Source organism: Euprymna scolopes, chromosome 43 (assembly GCF_053919585.1).
Source record: "Euprymna scolopes isolate OS-2025 chromosome 43, ASM5391958v1, whole genome shotgun sequence".
NCBI lineage: Eukaryota > Metazoa > Mollusca > Cephalopoda > Sepiida > Sepiolidae > Euprymna > Euprymna scolopes.
This window is the reverse complement of record NC_136524.1, coordinates 35,451,991-35,473,250: the sequence shown is the minus strand read 5'-3', so window position 1 is coordinate 35,473,250 and position 21,260 is coordinate 35,451,991. Positions and strand designations below refer to the sequence as shown.

The 21,260-nt window shown below is 33.5% G+C and overlaps 1 protein-coding gene across 1 annotated transcript in view; it reads left to right on the top strand.

Annotated features, from left to right (window-relative positions):
* The window catches only part of LOC145268283 (ras-related protein Rab-1A), an 86,259-nt gene that overhangs the window by 40,749 nt on the left and 24,250 nt on the right, over positions 1-21,260 (top strand). The gene's annotated exons all lie outside the window — the stretch shown is intronic.

Sequence of the window (21,260 nt, the reverse complement as noted above, 5' to 3'; positions counted from 1 at the left end):
TTTGGCATCATATGCAATAAAGTAACCTGGTATTTATACCATATATTAAGTAGCTAAAAACAAAATGTCACAAGACCAATCAACTAATCAAAGTGTTTCACACACTGACTAGGTGTATTATTTTTTATTGGAATCCTTTAAGATGAGTAATTTGTATATTTATTTGTGGACTGTTATCCTCATCTTTGTAGTTTCACGTTTTGGCCAACTATTTCTTGGTCCTTCGTCAGGTGGTGCAGTGGATAGGTGTTGAATCTCTACGGTTCCAGGTGAGCATTGTCTAAAGATAGCGGTTTCAATCCTACCCAAATCTAGCCAGAGAATTAGTTGGACAAAAACTTGGTGAGACAACAACTATGGAAGGCAGTAATTGATGAGGATACAATTAGGAGATTCAGCATTCCTATCCCGTCCAGGTTAACGACTTGACGATCGGCAAAGGAATAGTTGACCGAAACATCATGAAACAACTATGAGGATGAGGATAACAGTCCACAAATAAATAAATACGCTGACTGGGGTGCTGAAAAAAACTATACCACTAAAAGAAAAAAAAAAAAAAAAAAAACTAACTTGGAACTAAGGATGGGTATAGACTATAGATGCTACATAAATGGAATGACCAGAAAGTAACAAAAAAGATTTAAATATGATACATCAGTAAGGATTAAGATTGGTTTTAGGAGTTTCCAGAATCTCCTTGGTGGAAAGAAACCAACAACCTACCATTGACGTTTAACTCCAACTTTAACAGAAAATATACAAGAGCTTTTAGTATTGTCAAATCATGCACATCAATGTCTTCAACATGCAAACCTATTCAGCGAAAAAGAAAGTACTATCAAACCATAGTTTTTCTTATAGGAAAAAAAAGAAAAAATCACAAACTCAAATAGACAATAAAAATTCATTAATCCACCACATCAAAAACTCCACCTTAAACAAACATCCATAATATTAAAATTAAGTACTCTAAAATAAAAACTTATTCCCTCAACTTTTAGTACTTTTATCACTAAATAAAAATGAGATTCCCTCATTACAAAACTACTAAACAGGATAAACTTTAATAGTAAAAATAGATATAATCTTCTACAGGATTCTGGGCCATATCATTACCTATATGAATAAAAAAGAAAAAGGCGATAAAGCTGCAAAAGAATCATTACAACTAAACATGATAGAAAAAAATGCTTTATACAGATTTGTGTGTATTTTATGTGTGTATATCTTGTGTGTGCAGAATGGTCTCTAGTAAACTGTCAATTTTTGGTCTACAGATTTCAAACTTGATATACAGAGGATTTGGACCTGTTTAACAAATTTGATTTGGTTTTTAGCAAGTAAAAATAGCTGCTATGGGATTCAAAATTGAGAAATTGAAACTTGGCAAAAGTAAGTCTACTTAATGTGTATCCTCTATGCATGCACAAATATACATTTAAGTGCCTTAATTTGTACAGTTTTGATATGTCCTTGGGTCAGGTGGTAGCAAATACTGCTTAAGAGTTAAATGGTTTGGTTTCAATTCTAGCAGATGGAACCCAAGTTTTTTTGTTTTTTTTTAAATCACTATATATTGGATACAGTAGAAAATTGATTCTTATAATAAATACAAAATTTACTTAAATTTAAATATATTTTAGCAACTGGGCAAAGCTGAGCGGCCTGTTTTTTGTGTGTACACACACACACACACACACACACACACACACACACACTGTACCCTGCCATGCATTGCTTTGGCACAATGGAAGAAGTTCCAAAATGAGAAAAAGCATGTTTCTTATAGGTTTAATTTTCCATTTCGTATGGCTACACAGTTTTTGTTCTTCCATTTTCTTAGCTGATATAGAGATTTTATGGTTTGGTGATTCTTGAATATGTAGCAAATTGTCCATGTGAAAAAAAAGTGTAACTGTAAGCCACACAATGGTAAAGATTGTTCCCTGTGCTTTGTTGATGGTTATTGCAAACAACAATAAAACTGGAAAGTGCAATTTCCTAAAGTGTAATGATGTATCCGGTGGAATCCTAGGAATGGATGGATGAAGATATATTCATCTGTAAAAAGTCCTGTTATGATTGTTTCTATGATATTGTTTGTTAATTTTTTTTTTTTTTTTTACTGCAAGCCATGTGCCTTTGCAAAGCTTGGATTGGTTTATATTTCACAACATAATTAGTACGCCAAATTTCAGTTGCAAACATGCGGTGGCATCTCTGGCAAATATAACTGTTGGATAATTAACTACTTTATCTGCTTTCACAAGTGTCGATGGATTTGTATTTGACTACCTCACTTGGAATTTTACATTGAATAATAGCGTGGACATCTTTGTATTGACCTGCAAGAATAGCTCGTTCACTCAGTCAAGTGGAATTCTTATAATTTGAATATCTGCAAAAACCTTTTAAACTAACTCTTTTGATGTAATAAAATTACAGAAGTTAAAAGTCAAAGAATTTTGCCCTTATCTCTGATTAGCTGGCACTTTTCCGTACCCAATTTCCCACAAGTGATGCAAAAATTTATGTGCGGATCGAACAGTCTGCAACTGGATATGCATATTTTGAGTTAAGTTTAATGTCTTCACATGGAACAAAAAAGTAGAGTATTTGAGGCAAGCATTTATTTCATCTGCTGGTGTTGATTGAAAAATAGCAGGTAACATTTGTCTGAAATCTCCTGCAAGCAATATTACTGCATTCCCAAATGGTCTGACATTGCCACGCAAATCTTGCAAGGATCGACCAAGAGCCTCAAATGATTTTTTGCGTACCATTGTGCATTCCTCCTAAACAATAAGTTTGCATTTCTGCAATATTTTTCCCCATATTGGATGTTTGGGAGATGCCGAACATGATATTTTTGAAAAATTGAATGTCTCAAAGTAGAATAAATAATTCTACTTGGCACCAAGGTCGCAGGTATTCCTCATGCAGCAAGGGTTAAGGCTGTCATTTTGTTACCGAATGGCTGCCAAAATCAATTTAATTAGAAAGGTTTTACCAGTTACTTCTGGTGCTGTTCAAGGTAGTAATTTCCAAATAACTTCTATTCTCACAGTCAGTAAATTAGGTGACTAAAATAGGATTTATCCATGTTTTGACAATGCCTTATTCACTAATTAATTTAGGAAACTAAAATAGGATGAGGGATTAGAGATGGACAGATAGAGGAAGATATATAGATAGAAAAGAAAGTGAGAGGAAAATAGAGATAAAGGGATTGATAGACAGAGAGGGAGAGTTAGAAACAGAGGAAAAGAGAGATAGAGGGAGTTAGAGAGAGAAAGGGGCTCTAAAAAGAGATGGCGAGGGTGATATAGAGAGAAAGATAGATTGAGAGAGGGAAAGGGAGAGGGATATTGAGAAGGGGGAAGGGAGAAACAGAAGGTGAACTACACCAGTTTTTTTCCTCGTTCAGTGGAGAAATCTTTCGAGACTGAGGCAATTTTAATTTTTTATTACTATCCAGAGTACCCCCCCCCCCCCGAGCTAGATTTTCCATACATTAGAAACCAACCGGGTTATCTGTACTTTCATCTAACAAATTAATAAATGAAAAAGATATTGTAAAATTCGAATTTAACGTGAAAATACTATTTTAAAAAATAGCACGATAACGTAAGTGCATAAGTGCCACTTTAGGTACTCCTTGGACGTTGAGTTCCATGGCGACCAGCATAATTTAATGGTCGCTTCCTTAGCCCCCCCCCCCCCCTAGTCAAGGCTAATGTATGCGCACGTAACATTTTTTATTTACTGACGTTGGCTTAGTAACTAAACGATTTATTGATAATTTCCTAACCCTTAAACACATGCCGGAAGATTTAAATTGGTTCATTATTGTTGTAATGAAAAGTTTCATTCAACACAAAACCAAAAACACATTAATGATAAATGATTTATTATTCTATTCATTAAAAATTTACTAATTTTTAAATAAAAAAAGGTTTAAAAAAATAGTTGCTTATGTGCGCATGTAAAAATGTTTGTAAAAGTGAGAAATTATTTTAATCATTTTAAAAAAAAACTTTTTTTTTTTTTTTTTTTTTTTTTTTTTTTTCAAGATTAGGTCCACCTTATTACCCCCAACCCCCTCATCTTAAGAACAGCTTCCAGAATAAACACCGTTTTTGGAGAGGCGGGAGTGAAAAAATATTTGCAAAATTTAACTGATGTTTGTTGTCGGCATACCCACCTGAAAATACTATTTAAAAAAAAAATAAAAATAATAATGAGGGGTTCAGTGCCTGTTGCAGAGAAGTAGATTTATTTATCAATAAGTCGTCATTGAAAAAAGAAAATTGTGGAGGTGGACCTAAATGTAAATATTTACCCCAAAAATTATCCACTCATGTAAATTAAAAATGTCTGTAAAAGGGAGAAATTATCAATACATGTTTTTTTTTTTTTTTATATTCATGAAGAGTTAAGGCAACGTAAGTAAATGCATGAATTACAAATGTTTGTAAAAGTGAGAAATTATTAATAAATGTTTAGTAACTTTTTTCTTTTAATATTCATAAAGAGTAAAACTTTTTTCCAATATTCATGAAAAGAGTTAAGCCAACGTAAATGTTTGTAAAAGTGCGAAAGGCAACGTAATTAAATGTTATATGCGCATGCGTTAGCCTTGACTGGGGGGGGGCTAAAGGAGCGGCCATTAAATAATTCTGCTGTTCGCCATGGAACTCAACGCCCAAAGAGTACCCCACTTTATTTTAAATATTTATTTTTCAAAGGACTGTTTGAATAAATCAACAATGAATAAAATTTTAAGTGTTGTGTAATTATTTTCGCAGCGTTCAGCCCGACAATGCTAGGAAAAGTAAAGTAACATTTTAAATGTAGAAACATCAACAGAAAAAAAAAAAACTACCGTTTATTTGTATTTCTTAAATGTTTGTAGAAAATGTAATTTTCTTTTTTCTTTTTTGTTGAATAAATTTCAAGCAATTTTTGCAATAAGTAATAAGATAGCAACTTTGTTAATCTTACAACTCGCCCCAGCATATTATAAACACCCTAACCTCCCCATATTAAAACGGCTTTCGGGATGAACACCCCCCAACCTCCCCATGTTAAGAACGCCTTTCGAGGTTTGTGGAAGGCCGTGTTTAATTTGAAAGCCATTTTTAACATGGAGAGGTTAGGGTGTTTATATGCTGAGGCATGTCGTAAAAATGAAACCGTTTAGAAAAAGTTAAAACAAACTTTTTTATCTAAACAATGCTGTGAAAGAAACTAAACAATTAAAACGTAATGTTTCATGAGTAAAAAGCCTTAAGATAACCAAAGGGATTTAAAATTTAAAAAAATTGGTAAGATACGTATTTAAATTTAAAAAATAGGGAATTTTTTTTTTTTTTTTTTTTTTTTTTTGTGCTACTGCAGTGTGATCCGCTATTTTTTAAAATCGTATTTCCATGTTTAATTGTTTTTTATTCAATTGTAAGGTTAAAGTACAGAATAGGTACAAAACACTCCCCTTCCCATGTTAAGAATGGCTTTTTAAATAACATTTCAGCACGGATCACTCTATGCATGAGTACCTTCTTTTTTTTTTTTTTTTTTACTTATCTGGTAATTCGAGTCGTTGAAACGGAAGTTACCGGAAATAAAACCGAGCAGTCTCGCAGAAACGACTTACAAAAAATATTTTTATTTTATTAATTAATATTTTTATAATTCGCAATGTTAAATTATTTTAATAACATGCAAGCATTCCTTGACTTTACAGATAGATTTTCTGAAAATTTCAATTAAATTGGTAATGTAAAAATATGGTTTTATCGATTTTGAACGAACCAAGAATTACATTTTTATTTATATATATATATATATATATATACACACACACACACACACTCCTATAATTTTTTTTTTTTTGTGTGTATTGATATATTAAAACCCTTATTTTTTTTTTTTTTCTATTTAAAAAGAAAATACAACTTGGGTTGTGCAATTGCATTCTTCTGCAAAAGATCTAGCTAATTTGCATCTTTTAAACAATTTAATTTTTTATTGAATGATCATCTTTAGTTAACTATTATGTGTAATTATATTCATATAGCTATTCTACATGATTTATACTTGAATAATATTTGCGTAAAAAGGTTATAGCAAACACAAACCTCTTCTATATATATTTATGTATGTTTGTTTAAAAAATTTGCCTACCAAACTCCTGTCAGTTTTTTGGTCTACAGACATGAAACTTAATATATAGGGTGTTCGAAACTTTATATCTGGGTTTTAAGCGGGCAAAATCAGTGCAAATATATGAAAATAAAAAAAATGAAATTTACTAGGTGACAGTCGAATGACGGCATTACGAATATGCATGCGTAACGTAGTAGCTATTGGTTCATGTTTTCCTTTTTAGCCTTGCAGCAAATGTCTTCATAGCTCAGGCATTAACATCAAAGGAAAAAGTAAATCTTAATCTAAACGTTTTGGTTTCAATTCTCTGGTGGCTCACTTTTAAAAGCAGTAATATATATTGGGTTCAATATAATAAATGGCCCTGTCGGTGGGGCATTAGAATACGCCGACTGCCCCCCTGCAGAGGGTAAAAGTCCCTCAATGGGGGTCCTTAAACTATATCTAGTGGTGAGGTCCCACCTTGTGGGCTTTGGGGAGTGTGGAGCCACCCTTTAATTACCGTCGCTCCCAGGTCCACTCTGACCTGGAGTGCTAGTATCTGTTAGGGTCCCAACTATGGGTTAAATAGAAACCGACATGAAAACAAATATATTCTATTAAAAAAAATTTTTTCTTCAAAATCTTTGGATTCGGCATTAAATAACCCGAAAAGAGTTGATATGCCGTAAAACAACCAGCCAATATAATAAATACGAAATCTACATCAAGCATAATATATTTAAGCATATTTTACAACTGGGCAATGCTTTGCAGCCTGCTAGTATCTTATATATTTGTAGTCATCGACATACAGTCCTATTTCGTTGTATCACAACTCATCAGTGCCACTAGACTAGCGCACCTCCCAAGCCAAAGATTGAACCTAGAACCATCGTGTTGACAGTGAGCAGTTCTACCGATCGACCCATGGTAGCAGCGCCCGTAAATAATTTCGCCAAATGTCTGTTTAAACAAACACCCGTCCACCACTTTTATAGTGTTCTAACCGCTTTGTTTATAAACAAAGATAACAGAACAACTCATGTTTTTCTACTGAACACCCAACACTCATTGGAAGCTGAAGGGACATGATGAATCGTCAAGCATTTTTTTTGTTTTGAATTCGTATATTTATCGCCAAAAAATTGGTTGCAGGAACAATGGAACTTGTGTATAGAAAATATTTTATGCAAAGTAACACCAATCATCTATAATATAAATCTCGCCTTTATGTCTGCCTAAAACTATTTTCATGAGATCAGTATCGTTTTGAAGCTCGACCCTTCGGACGACAAATATAAAAGAATTGGCTAAAAACATTTAATTCCTTTGCCCTCAACTGGGCGTTTTTCTACAGGGAGGTGTCACTTTCTTCGCCAATGTTTTCAGAAGTCATCCCCTCTTTTCGATCGACTAGCCTTAATTTAAACCTTTGTTACTTCAGGTTTGGCAATGGATGCAACAACAAAGATTCCTTTTTTATTTTATTTTTTTTCACATTCTTTTCCTCCTTCATGGTACGGGTTAGAGCCTGTCTGCCTATTTTTTATTTATTTATTTTCTTAACACACCTTCAAACACCCAGGCTAGTCAGAATAGATGACACAAAAACACCTCTCAAATAGGACACACTAATGGTACCGCATATTTATGCATGCATACATTTATGCATGCATGCATTTATGCATTTATGCATACATACATACATACATGCATAACATGCCAAGAACTATACACAGTACAGCATATACTAACAGGCTGTGTGGATTTTGAGCAAACTTAAATGAAACGCGAAAATAATTTAAGATATTTAATAAGGTTGGCCAAGAAAAATAAAAAAAATTTGAATTCCTAAAATCAGCAGATATAACAAAAATAGTCAGAAAGATCCCATTGAAATAGTAACATTCAACTTTCATCTATCATATTACAATTAATGTTTTGGCATTGAATTATCCAAGAGATTGATATGCTGCGAATTAAACCAAGCCAAATGTCAAATATATATATATATATGTCCATCAAACAAAACAATTTCTACAATACAGTAATATTGTTTGACCTATATAGTTAAGAGAGAAATAGAATTTTTTGATTTCTTGAAGCTCCAATTTACCCTGGACATTTATATTTTCTTATGGAATACCAATACATTTTAAAAAGACCCATTTCAGATTTTTCCTGTTCTGGATTTTACCATCTTTCACATTGGCTACATAAACCTAATGTCATCTCCCCTAATGGGCATATACATGCAACTGGGAATCTCTTGTGAATTTCAGTCCCATAAAACTTCCTCCTTTAGCTTGAGGTGAGTACCACTGGACTACAATAGTAGAACACTGCATTGAATTAGGGTTTGTGGTAGTTTGACTTCCCACTGGACACATACACACTGGACCATCTGTAAAAAGTTGAATATCGAATGGAGCAGCAATTCCTGGGAACATTTACCAGGAAAAACAGTTGAAAATAAGTTGTACACCATCCACTATGACTATACAATTCCTACGACTACGTACCTAGAAAACAGAGCTATTAAACCTGACATGGGATGAGGATGAGAAAGACGCAACCTTAGAAGTTAGTGTTCCTGATGATGCTGGATTGGAGCTGAAAGGGGAAAAATAACAAAATAGTAAAGTACAACATGAAAAGAATCTGGAGAAGATCTCAATCATTCCAGTAACTATACGAGCAACTATGCCCATTAAAATTTTTTAAAAAAAACACAAAAAAAAAACTGATAAATATATCCAGTGAATGATTAGAATCTTTAAAAGATGAATGTCTGGCATCCGGTAGAAATAAGAAAATTGAAAGAAAAAGAATTAAAATTGAATCCATGGGGTTACTATGTCTTAAAACTGTTTATATACCCCCTAGATCATAAAGATTTGTTATTAAATTTGTCCGTAGAGCCCTGTTTATCTTTAGTTGACCTTTGACAACTAAATATTTTCTTTTACTAGCCAAATAGAAAAGTTACTAGCCAAACCCATATGATTTTTAGAATATGACATCTTAGTTCTGTGATGAGTATGTACATCAAAGATTTTTCTGTTTTTTTTTTTTTTTTTAATAAGTGTAATTCTAAATATACAACAAATTTTATGTTGATACTTGAAAGTATAGAAGTTTTAATTTCTTCAGATATTTTTTAAAAAGCCTTTGTTTTAAAAAAAAATATTCTATTAAACTTTTATTTAAATAATTTAACTTTGTTCATTTTATAAAAAAATAAAGTTGAAAAGATATTTTTCACTCGGTAGTGAGCTTTGAAAGATTGTTTGTGAAAAATACAATCGGCAAAAGATAAGCATTTCATTATTTCTAGTCGCCACTTTGAAAAATCACTTGCAAATGCAACTGTTTTACTCGCAATGTAGAGCCCTGTTAAAAACAAGTTTCAGAATGAAAGATATCCAAAACAATGATTTAAATTTCAAAACTATTCTGAAACTTCAGACTAATTGTAGTTTATAATTACATATGATAATTGTAATTATCGTATGTAATTATATCAATCCTTTATTCTATAGGAACTTTAGTTTTAAAGATGGAGGAATATCAATTAATTACTAATTCCTCTGTTTTGTTCTTAAAGTCCTCTTTAAATACATTTTAATTTCGTTTATATATATATATATATATATATATATATGTATATAAATAAATGCTTTCATTCAGTCTCGAAAGACAAGATACCCCCTGTAGGGGCAGCTGCGCATGTAATTGTGAGGCAAGGTTACACAATCCCCAATCACGCCTCCTAAATCGGCAATGTTAGTGTCCGGTAGCAAAAAGTCCAGGATGACTGGAAACGATGCAGAGATGAGCGGAGAGTACATACAAGCACCTGGAATTCACAAATGGTCATCCATTTAGTTAGTACTGACCAGGTTCAATGTTGCAGCACTCCAGCGAGAGCCGCTGTGTCAGCATGATTATGCCATATGTGAGATATATATATATATATACATATACACACACACAGTAATGGAACGATTCCCAATATTTTTACAGATTCCAGTCTAGATTCCAATACAATTACCAATTAGGATTCTTTTATATATATATATACTAGCATTTCAGCCCGGCGTTGCCCGGGTGTTTGGAGGTGTATGTTGAGCAAAAAAAAATAGCAGTCAATTTTTTTTAACTTTGACCCCTATTATGACCCCTTAAAATTTATAGTTTCGGGCTCAAATCACTTTATTAAGTTAGATCCAGGTTCAAGGAACCTATATCTAAAATTTCAAGTGTCTAGACCCAAAATTGTTGGAGTTTGGTAGAGTTCTTAAAGGTCAAATAGTTGAAATTTGACCCCTTAACAGCCAAATTTCTGGCTGACACCCGTCACATCGATTTTCCCAAATCTCAGTACCCGGTATTTCAAATTTCGAGTCTATAGACTAAAAATTGACAGTTATTGCGTAGGGAAATGTACACAGACAGACAGACACACAGACAGACAGACACGTTCACTTTTATAGATATATATATATATATATATATTCAAAACATGACTGTTAAAAGATCACACAAGTGCAATATTTTTATTTTATATTTAATTTAAAATTTCTTAATTTTCAACTTGTACCAAAGCCCTCATCAGGAATGTTTAGACAATACATATTTTTCCTTAAGCAGAGACAAGTTAGAAATTTTAACTAAATAAATATTTAAAAAATAAAAAAATATTGTTCGTATCTGATCTTCAAAGCCATGTTTTGAATTTCATTTTCACCTTGCTTCTTAACAATGGATTTGTATTGATTCATTTGTGTGTGTAATGTAGTTATTTATTACTTTTCAGATTACCTTAAAAGCCTGTGTAATATATGCATATATTACCGAAAATGCAAAGCTACGCTGGTGGGAGAGGATCTATGGATTTAAGTTTTATTAGTAGATTAAAATCAATAAATATATTCATGATTTTATTAGTATTATCAGTAAATGAAAATTTATTTATTTTTTTAGACACAAAATAATTAAAAGAATCTTAAAATAAACATTGTTTTGAAATAGACACAAACAACTGTAATACTTTACTCTTTATTTGAAACATGATTTACAAATTATACTATTAAATGTGTTAGTCCATATACAGTAGTTTAGCTGTAACATGTCTTTTTGGTGTGGTTAGCAATTGGCAAATGCTTCCGATTTGGATTCAGAACTGATTGCATTTTTCAGCTGTTGAGCATCATACTGGCACAGAATTGACGTGTTGAGCATCATACTGGCACAGAAAACGTAGAATACTTATTTTTCTTCAGGATATAAATTTTATTGGTCCCCTGACAGAGGAGGGATTGTAACTAGTAATTCACTCACATTCGTTTGTTCACATTTTTGTCAATAACCACACTTTATAATTTTTTAAATTTTGTGCAAACATTAGTTATGGTGAAAGTAAATTTTTGCCGGAGTGGATTTTCCAGGATAACTCTGGTTGTCCTTCTAGGGGGCCGTTGTAGGGGTAAAATTGCCCCCAAATCGTTCATTTGTTTGCACTTTGTTCAATAACCATGACTTGAATTTTTTATAAAATTTTGCACTAACATTAGTCATGGTCAAAGTAAATTTTTTCACGCGTGGAGTGGGGACTCCACCTGCTTGGCTTGTTTCCATTGTATCTATTAAAAAAACAAAATTGATAATTATAGACACGTATCTTTGCAAAAAACAATATCAAATTTATTTTAGTAGCTAACTCGGCCACCAAATTATGGCCATTCAAGATTTGTTGAAAATTAGAAAAATCTGTTGCCTTGTATACTATTAGCTTAGAAGCGAATTTTCAGTATGTAAAATCTATTTTTTTCATATTCTTATTCCTGTTATTCATTTAATGCCTGTTTTCACTTATTCGGGGCTCAAATATATTATATATTTACTCAAGCTAACTCCATTTCTTTCTCCTGGGTCAATGGGTTAGCAGTCGTGTCCAATCACTTGTTTCCTAGGCCAACTAAATTTCTTACGGTTGAGAACATTCATGCTTCTGCAAGGGTTTATTAGCAGATGAACATTTCACATGACCATACCAGTGTAATGAATTCACCCTAAGGATAACTGCCATGCTGTGCACGTGTAGTGCTTTCAACAAATCCTCTGTGTTGGGTTTGGTCAGATTTCACTATGGATCTATCATTGTGCTGCAAACTGTCACGAGAGAGCTTGCTAATGGCTCAGCATTCATTGGAATATCATAACTCTCCTGAAATGCTTACTATACAATTTACCTTTGGAGGGGGGGGGGGGGCATGTGATATCAATGACTTGCAAAATTTCAACCAAGCTGTCCTTGTGGTCGTACCACCTGCACAGTATATCTCCTAGTTAGTAGAAAGAGTCTACTACCACCAGGAATTGTCATTTAGTGCCATCTCTTTGTGCGGGAATGACCTGTATCTTGTACACTTTAAATTGGGATTCAGGTCTAACTTACTCTACAGGTCGGTACACTTTTTGGGGATCCACAATAGGCACCACAGATTATAGTGTATTACATTGTTTCGGCACATAACAAAGATACTAGTTCCTTTTGAGGGTTGTAAACCAAAGTTACGTCACTTTAGTTTAAAACAAGTTAATTCTCAAATCATTGCCCACCCTCCCCCATTTTGACTTTCTTTTTACTATTCCAAAATAATCTATACTCCTATAAATTTTTTTGTGTGTGTGTATCGATATTCACATTGACCCCCCCCCTTTTTTTTCTATTTATTTAAAATGAAAATACAACATTGTTATACGAGTTGTGGAGTTGCATTCATCTGCAAAAGATCTAGCTAATTTGCATATTCTTTTAAACATTTTAATTAATTCCCTATTAGTCTTTTCTTATGGGATGATCATTCTTAGTTAACTATCACATGTAATTATATTCATGCTGATATTCTACATGATTTATACTTGGGTAATATTTGCATAAAAAAGTTTATAGTAAACACAAACCTTTTCCTATATATGTATACATATATTTGTTTAAAAAGATTTTGCCTACCAAACTCCTGTCTGACAGGGTATTTGAACCCATGTGAAACTTTAGATTTGGGTTTTAGTCAGAATATCAGCACAAAAATGCAAAACTTAAAAAAAAAAAAAAAAAAGTGGAATTTGCCAGGTGAAGGTTGAATAACGACATTATGAATATGCATGCGTAATGTAATAGCTATTGGTTCGTGTTTTAATTTTTAGCTTTTCAGCAAACATACCTTCCATAGCTCGGGCATTAGTGTCAAAGGAAAAAGTAAATCATGAACTAAACATTTTGGTTTCAGTTCTCGATAATGGCACGGAGTTTTTTTTTTTTTTTTTTTTTAATCATTACTGTATATTGGGTCCAACAAAAACCGTCCTCATGACAAGATCGGTTCTACGCATGCGTCAGATGACGTCATAACCTGATTTAGTTTAAATAGTTGAAGAACTGACACAATTTCATGTACGTCATGTTAGCTCAGTTGGTTAGAGTGTTGGGTCATTATCTAAATGTTTTGGGTTTGAATCGTGGTGTGAGATGCCCCCCCCCGGATTTTTAAAAAAATTTTTTATTAAAACGGGCTTATTTAAGCCATTTTTCACGTAACGTTCGTTTTTCTGGGTTTTTTTTTTTTTTTTTTTTAAATTACTTCGCTTATTCTTGTTTTCATAAACACCCCCACCCCCGACTGACCACACACACCCAAAAACACCGGGTACCCACCGATTTTTTAATTTTTTTAAGCCATTTTTCACTTTTTTTTTTTTTTTTTTTTTTAAATCCCATCAATTTACATACATTAACTCCACCTATGCAATATCATTTTTTTTTTTTTTTTTTTTTTTTATATATATATATCCTTTTCCCTGCTGACTGGGGTTAAGGTTGCAATGTTCTGTATAATCTAATGGGGTCTAGGCCTCTAGGCTTTTACCTTTCGGCTTTTGGGGAGAGGGGATGTTAAGCTTATTGCTTGCTACCAGCAAATGCAAACAGGGCTGCTAAGGCAATTTTTTTGCTAGGCTAGAGTCCTCCTCATTTAGGGACACAGACTTGAAACTTCCCTCACTTTTCTGACCTTGTGTCACATCTCCCTGTGGTAGGACGGAAGTAAATACCTGTTTTCGACTGATCTTCATTTCCGCTAGTGTGGATCATAACATCTAAGACAATTTTGAAATATATTAATTTGGTCCTTCACTGCATCCAAACCATTTTAAACCAGTTGTAATGGACTTTACAGGACTGCAATGCTTGATAACAAAGTTTTTTTTTTTTTTTTTTTTCGTTCATTTGTTAGCAGTAGTTCCCCCCCCCCCTTTTTTTTTTTTTTTTTTTTTTTTTTTTTTTGTACTAGCCTGGGTTCCCGGTGTTTGTAGGTGCTGAGTAGTGGCAGGCAGGCTTGAACCTGTACTACAAAGGAGGAAAAGTGGGGGGGGGGGTGACGTCTTTGCTTGCCGTTGCATCCATTGTCAAACCAGAAGTAGTGAAGGTTTAAATTAAAACTAGTCTATTCAAAAGAGGGAATGACTTTCAAAAATATCGAATGTGTAATTTTGTGATTTTCGTATTCTTTATAGTGTTAAAAATGGTATTTTCTTTTAATGACTGAAAATTGTGATAAAATTTCACAAGTTAGTTTAGTTTTCTAAATTAAAGCAGCTAATCTTTATACTTGAAATTATACAACAAATCAAGACATTCCTTAAACTACGACTAAGTGCCTTTTTGTAAAAAATTTTCTAGAGACAATAATGGAAGGTGGAAGGGAAGCATGAAGGGGACTAAGAAGAATCTCCCTTAAAACATTAAATATATTCTAACTTAAATTTTATGTATAAAATGGAAACCATATATAGGTGGTCCTGAACCCATCCTCCTAAGCAAGGGGTATTCAAATATCCACATTCAATCTTAATGAAATTTTAAATCTTGTGCATGAGACAGTAATTTCGAGCTTTTACTATTTCTTTCTTCTCACTATATTAGGAGGCAGAATGAGGGGGAGTGAAAAAAAATGCATGATATATTGTCTTGATGCATACCATTTTATTTGCATTCTAAAATAGAAATATTCAAACATTTCACCTGGCAGCATTTTCAAAGTAGATCTCATAAGTATGATGCTGCTAGTCTTTAGTCTTTTCTATAAATACTGTTATGGCGTTTGTTCTTTAGAATTATCAAATCTATTTTCTGCTTCCTTTGTTCCAGCCTGTTTGACTTATTGGTCTAGTGGTCTCCATCAATTCACTGTTTTGATACCTCATTCTAATACAGCTTCCTATTCCAGTAGCTTCTTTTCAAGAAGTTCAGGATTATGGAACCCTTGCTTTGTAACTGTTTTCCTTTTACCTTCTTAAGACTAAGGTCAATAGGCATCTCTTGTCTAAAAGATAATCATCTTTCTCTAGCAGGACCTGTGGAAATTCCACTGGATTGATTCGTACGTAATATATTGATGTTGGCATTCTGTAGATATTCGGCGTAAATGGAGATGTTCTAATATTATTGTAGCTATTTTGTTAAAACTGCAAAAGTATTTATCCAAACTAGCAGGGATACCCACCATAGTCAGGTCGTAAAGCATGCTTAAATATGATAGTTGCGATTTCAAAAATAAAAATATATATCTATGTGACTTAGGTTCATCAGCTTGAATCGAAACCAAACCAAAACTTACACACACACACATATATATATATATATATATATATATATATATATATATACTAGCAATGCCCAGGTGTTTGAGGTGTGTGGTTTTGGGTAAATCAAAACAAAAGAATAAAAAATCGTTGCCCGGGTGTTTGTTTAAAAAAAAAAGTTTTGGTAGAGGCGCAGTTGGAAAATAAGGTGTGGAAAAAAAAAAAAAAAAAAAAAGTGCGCCGTTTCTATTTGATCTCATTAGTGAGGTCAAATAGAAGTAACGGAGTTAACTTTTACTGTGGGGGCAGGGTTTTATTTTTTTATTTTTATTTATTTTTTTTACTCAACTTTTTGGTTTGTTTACTCAACTTTGGCTGGTTTTGTTTCCCCAAGATGTTGGAGAAACCAGCTCCCCATCAAAAGGGGATTGTCCAAATTGAATAGAGATCATCTGATATAAGGAATTTTCCTTGCATTAAAGCTGATTGCTACGTTCCTGGCACGATTGCCGAGAACAATGTCTTAGCTTTGAATTAGTTTCGCTTTTTATACGGAAAAGCCGAATCAACATCCGAGACGCCAAAATAGAAATTTTGTAAAAGTCGCTGTAAATAAATCTAGATGCGACCCGCGTTCCCAGATCCTAGATATTATTATCTAGGGAGTATATGAACACTTCTAAGCGATAGTACCAACCCCAGGCCATCAGCGAAAAAGCCTTTACGAGACATACAAAAATGCGCGCGCCGCATTTGCCTTATATATATATATATATATATAAATTACTAGCAGGTGTTGTCCGGGTGTTTGTAGGTGTGTGCAGGGGGGGGGGGTAAGTAATAACCCTGTTTAAATATAAAAAAGGACGATGTTTAAAAAAAAAAATGGCATAAATAAACCTGTCGGATCGAACCTGCAATCTTAAGATAATAACGCTGTGTATATGGGGGGGGGTAAACTAAAGAATAAGCGAAGTAATAACCCTGTTTAAATTAAAAGGTGTAAAAGAAAAAAAAAATAGTCGTGGTCGGGAGGCGGGATTGAACCCGGAAGCCTTGACGTGGAGGTGGAAACAAAAGCCAACCACTTAACCGTCTCGGCCACGAGTGAGAGTAATTGATGAGCATGTTAAGTTAAGGCTTATAAAGCGAGTGAAAGAGGTTTGATTGACAGGTAGGCGCTAAATGAGGTCATCGCGGGAACGTTACGATGACATGGCAGTATTTTTAGTTTTCGCTTCCTCAAGATGGTGGGGGGGGGCTCCCCATTTAAAGGGGATTGTCCAAATTGAATAGCAATTGTCTGATATAAGGAGAAACTCCACATTGATCAAAAGCTGAAAGCTGAGAACACGAACCGTTTGAATTTAGTTTCCCTTTATTTATACTAAAAAGCCAAACAAGCGACAGAGCGAAATAGTGCGAATCTTATAAAAGTCGATGTAAATAAATCTAGACACGACGCGCATTCGCAAATCGTAGATATTATTATTTAGACGGTATATAAATAGTTCTAAGACATAGTAACCCCCGGAAAATGTCAGCAAAAGCCTTTGCGAGACACATAAAATGATCACATTTTGCCATTTTTATATATATATATATATACTAGTGAGGGGTATCCAGCGTTGCCCGGGTGTTTGGTGGGGGTTAAAAAAAAAAGATTAAGCATGAGAATCGAACCCGAACCCTTGAGGCAAAGTTGTAAATTAAAGTGTGAAAAAAAAAACGTGGGATGTTAACCATTGCCCCACCGCGAGATGCTAACGGAAAGACGTTTGAATTTATTTAATTACTTGGATTTAGCAGGTGCCCGTTTTAATGAGGTCAACTGCGGGATAGTATTCATTTACTGCTGAACGCTTTTTTTTTTTCTTTTTCCCCCACCCCCAAGATGTTATACGAAAAAGACTAACCCACATGCGGCAAGCAACAAATATTGAATATTTATCTTCCCGAAATCGAGCAAATTAAATAGACAGGCTAGCTTCGTTGTTAACTGTGAGATATTACGATTTATATGTGATATAAAAAGTTTTAAAGAGTTGTTAAGCGAGCGACCGCTTCTCTGAAAAAAGCCTTTTGTTGTCATACAGAAAAAGCGAACACACATACATGCTTACACACATTTTCGCTTTTATTTTTATATATATATATATATATATATATATATATACTAGCGAGGGTTACCTGGCGTTGCCCGGGTGTTTGGAGGTGTGTGTGTGAAAACTTGGGGGGGGGGTAAAATTTAAAAAAAAAAAAAAATGTTTTGATAGGTAAGTATGAGGATCGAACCCAAACCGTTAAGGCAAAGTTGGAAATTAAAGTGAAAAAAAAAAAAGTGCAACGGTTTTAACCATTGGGCCACCGCGAGATGCTAAAGGAAACGCGTTTGAATTTATTTAATTACTTGGATTTGGCAGGTGCACGTTTTAATGACTTAATGAGGTCAACTTTGACTGCCGGATAGTATTTCATTTACTGCGGGAATGCTTTTTTTATTTTTATTTTCCCAAGATGTTGGGGGTGGGGTAAAACCAGCCCCCCCCCATTGTACAAATGTAATAGCATTTGTTTGATATATGGAAAATATTTCCACATTGATCAAAGCTGATTGCTTTCAGACATTTCCGCCGATAGACGGAAAATACCGCCAGAATTAGTGTCGCTTTCATTATAGGAAAATGACTAATCCACATGCGGCGAGTGACAAATGTTGAATATATATCTTCCCGATGTTGAGCAAATTAAATAGACAGGCTAGCTTCGTTGTTAACTCTGAGATATTACGATTTATGTGATATAAAAGTTTTAAAAAGTTGTTAGGCGACCGACCGCTTCTCTGAAAAAAGCCTTTTGTAGACATACAGAAAAAGCGAACACACATACATGCATACATACATTTTCGCTTTTATATTTATAGACTAGCGGGGGATACCCGGCGTTGCCCAAGTGTTTGGTGATAAATCAAAAGGGGGGGGTAAAATAAAGTTTTGGTAGGTGAGTATGAGGATTGAACCCTTGAGGCAAAGTTGGAAATTAAAGTGTGAAAAAAAAACATGCGACGTTAACCATTGGGCCACTGTGACATACTAACGGAAACACGTCTGAATTTATTTAATTACTTAGAATTTGCAGGTGCACGTTTTAATGTCTTAATAACTTTGACTGCAGGGTTTTTATTTTTATTTTCCCAAGATGTTGGGGGGAGGGGGCAGCTCTCCTTGTCCAATTTGAATAGCAATTATCTGATATAAGGACATTTCGGACATTTCCGGCGATGGCAACTGGAAAAATACCGCCAGAATTAGTGTCGCTTTTATTATAGGAAAAAGCCTAATCCACATGCGGCAAGCGAAAACTGTTGAATATTTATCTTCCCGAAATCGAGTAAATTAAATAGACAGGCGAGATTCGCTGTTAACTGGAAGGTATTATGATTTATGTGATATAAAAAGTTTTATTAAGTTGTGAGCCGACCAAGCACTTCTGAAAAAAGCCTTTCTTGGACATATACAAAAAGCGAACATACATACACACATTTTATCTTTTTATATATATACTGGGGGGGGGGGGGGGCTGGTGTTGCCCGAGTGTTTGGAGGTGTGTGGTTGTTAATGAAAACCTAAGAATAAGCAAAGTAAAAAATGAAAACAGAAAAACGAACGTTAAAACTTATCTGAAAATTAAAGCGGTGGGGGGGGGGGCGGTAATCAAAACGTCGAGAAAAAAAACTAACGTAGGGCAAACGAACGATGTTGAATAAAAATCGAAAAAAAACAAAAAAGAAAACAGAAAAACGAACGTTAAAACAAACAAAAAAAAGTTAAAAATGGCTTAATTAAGCCTATTTAGATTTTAAAATTTAAAAAATCGGTGTGTACCCGGGTGTTTTTGGGTGGGTGTGTCGGTTGGGTTGGGGGTGTTAATTAAAAACTAGGAATAAGCGAAGTAAAAAAAAAAAACAGAAAAACAAACGTTACGTGAAAAATGGCTTAAATAACACTGCTTCAATATTAAAATTTAAAAAATCAACAAAAAAAAATAAAACTCACCACAATTCAAACCCAAAACGTTTAGATAATGAACCAACGCTCTAACCAACTGAGCTAACACGACGTACATGAAATTGTCAGTTCTTCAAATATTTAAACTAAGTCAGGCCATGACGTCATCTAACGCATGTATAGAACTGATCTCATGAGAGGACGGTTTTTGTTTATCCCCCCCCCCCCCTGTAGAAAATTGTCGATTTCAGGGTGAAAAAATGAGCGTTTTTGGCCAATTTTTTTGATATTTTTCGGGCGAAGGATGGAGCTTCAATATGATACCAAGTTTGTTAATTTTTGTTCTGTCGAAAGTTTTTAGCAGACACACATACACACATTTTCGCTTTTATATAGATAGATATATATATATATGCTTTAGTTTCTTCAGCTATAACCAAAACCAAAACTTCTGAAGCGTTCTTGATAAAATTATTTAAAAATATAGATTATTGGAATACCATTAACTATAACCAAAACTTATCAAGAATTCTTGGTAAAATTATTTATTAAAAAAAAAAATAGATGACTTAAGTGCCATCAGCTATAATCGAAACCAAACAAACAAAATTATGAAGAATTCTTGGTAAAATTATTTATTACAAGAAATGGAAGGTCATGACCTAGAAAATAACAGCACTATCGTATTAAGATTCTTAGTTACTTACATCAAATGGCTTTATGCCTTGTCTTGAGCGATTTCCATTTAAAAAAACAAAAACTTATCCTAATCCACATCTTTGAGAAAAAAAAAAAAAAAAAAGGTGGTGCCATAGTGGCAATGTGGAAATTTCTGAGTATCTTATGCAAACTTTCAAAAGAAAGTTCAAAGGCCTTGGAGATGCATTAGGTTCCAAAAAATTCACTAGTAAATGCATTTCTACAGTCAGTTTAATAACAATTGTATTAACTGATCCAGCAATTCAGAGCTATTTAGAAACTTTTGTTTCTTTATCATCGGTGCGTGGAAAATTAGCCAACCATGGAATGAATATTTATTGAAAATAGATTTTTAGGATGAAACAAAAAATTTTTTAAATGTATATTCCAAAATATGTTTTAAAGCAAATGAAATGGATTATTTTAAAGTTAAATGTTCATTCTAAGAACACGATTCTTGTATCTTTTCAAATTATGCTTAAAAAAAAAAAAAATTATAATTAAATCCATCATGCATTTCGGTTTTGGTAAATGTAGAAAATCAACTTGTTTAAATATTTTTCAAAAATTCAAATAAAATTAGTTTATACACGATACTTATAAATATATTTGTAATTTAAGATTGACATTAACAAGGGTTTTAATTTAAAATTTATGCATAATATAGTGATGGGGGTTAAAACTTGAACAATAAAAAAAATATTTTAATGGCTCGAAGAGCAATACTTCCGATTCTGTAAGACTATTTTGTTTAAA